The 1,404-nt window shown below is 35.2% G+C and overlaps 1 protein-coding gene across 1 annotated transcript in view; it reads right to left on the bottom strand.

Moving 5' to 3' along the window:
* LOC132169961 (G-type lectin S-receptor-like serine/threonine-protein kinase At1g11330) overlaps positions 1–1,404 on the bottom strand; it is an 8,012-nt gene that overhangs the window by 3,442 nt on the left and 3,166 nt on the right. The gene's annotated exons all lie outside the window — the stretch shown is intronic.

The following is a 1,404-nucleotide window of genomic DNA, read 5'->3' as shown; positions in this document are numbered from 1 at the left end:
GCCGCTACCACCCACCCTCCAAGGTGCTGCACCTCCCTTTCTCTCCATTTGCTCCACCACGTGCCAAAGCTGGCCAATGCCCATCATCTCCTCAACTCCGGTCGCTACATATTTGCTGGCTTGCTTATTTTGAATAATAGTTTTCTCTTTAGATTTGCTCTCGTGAGGGATCTAAAAGGAAAATGATGTAGTTTTCCGACCGTTTTGGGTCAATGGGGAGTAGATCTAGTCTTCTCAGGAGCAGATCTGTGCTTTTGTGGCTATTTATGTATTGGGGCTTGGTTTTCTCTGTTTTTTGTTGTTTGCATTTTTGTTTGAATAAGGATTGTCCAGACTTTGGGTTGTGGATGTGATCTGTTTTTAGGGAGAGAAAGATGAGCTACCTATGCATTGAGTTGAGTCTGTTTGGAATAGATCTAGTATTACAACTGAAAAGTAGTCATAGGTTAGCGGATATTGGTGTCATAGATAGATTTTGAATGTTTGATTTTTATGTAAGTATCTATGATTTGTAAGCTCGTAGCTTCGGCGATGATTTTTTAGAGCTTTTTGCTTTGTGATTTATGAGCATTGTGCTTGTGATCCTTTTTCAATGAGACTGAAATTTTTTCAAAAAAAAAAACTACTAGTTTTGCTATAATGACATGGCCGTTGAGGTAAGTGTTATCCAAGGGGTAGGGGGACTTGGATCCTCTTAATTTCATTTGAAATGGAGAGGAACAAGTTGTTTTTAGGAGACAATTTTGTCATTTATGGGCACCCTATTTTTCATTTGGACAAAAATATCATCTTAAAACAACTAAATGGATCCTCTCCATTTCAAATAAAATGGAAAGGATCCTTCTCTAGGCCAGGGACAATGATCCTCTCAATTTCAAATAAAATAAATGTTCTTTATTTAATGTCAAGATTTAAAGTTGATACATCTAAAATAGATCTAAATTGTTAGATAGATTAACTTAAAATCTTGACAATAAAATAAATAATATTGATTTCATTTAAAATAGAAAGGATCTCATAACGTTGATTATGCAGTTTATCTCAAAGGGATTAAGAATTTAGGGAAAAATTCACTTTATTCCTCTGAAGTTTGAGGTGTTTTTCAATTTGAATCCCAATGTTTAAAAAATTTCAATGTACCTCTATATTGTTTCAAAAATTGGCAATAAGGACCCTCATTTACTAATTTTCGTCTTAGTGGATAGAAATTATCCCACGTACGTCTCACGCGGGAACCCACTACAAAAAAAAGAAGATTTTTTGACGTGGCAAACAGTAACTAATTTTTGCCACGTCAAAACATTTTGACGTGTCTAAGTAGACACGTCAAAAAAAAAATTATTGACGTGCTGCATTTTAACACGTCAAAAGTTTTTGACGTGTCAACCTAACACGTCAAAAACT

This window comes from Corylus avellana, chromosome ca2 (genome assembly GCF_901000735.1).
Source record: "Corylus avellana chromosome ca2, CavTom2PMs-1.0".
In the NCBI taxonomy this organism is placed as follows: domain Eukaryota; kingdom Viridiplantae; phylum Streptophyta; class Magnoliopsida; order Fagales; family Betulaceae; genus Corylus; species Corylus avellana.
Note: the sequence above shows the minus strand (reverse complement) of the source record. Positions and strands in the feature narration are given on the sequence as shown.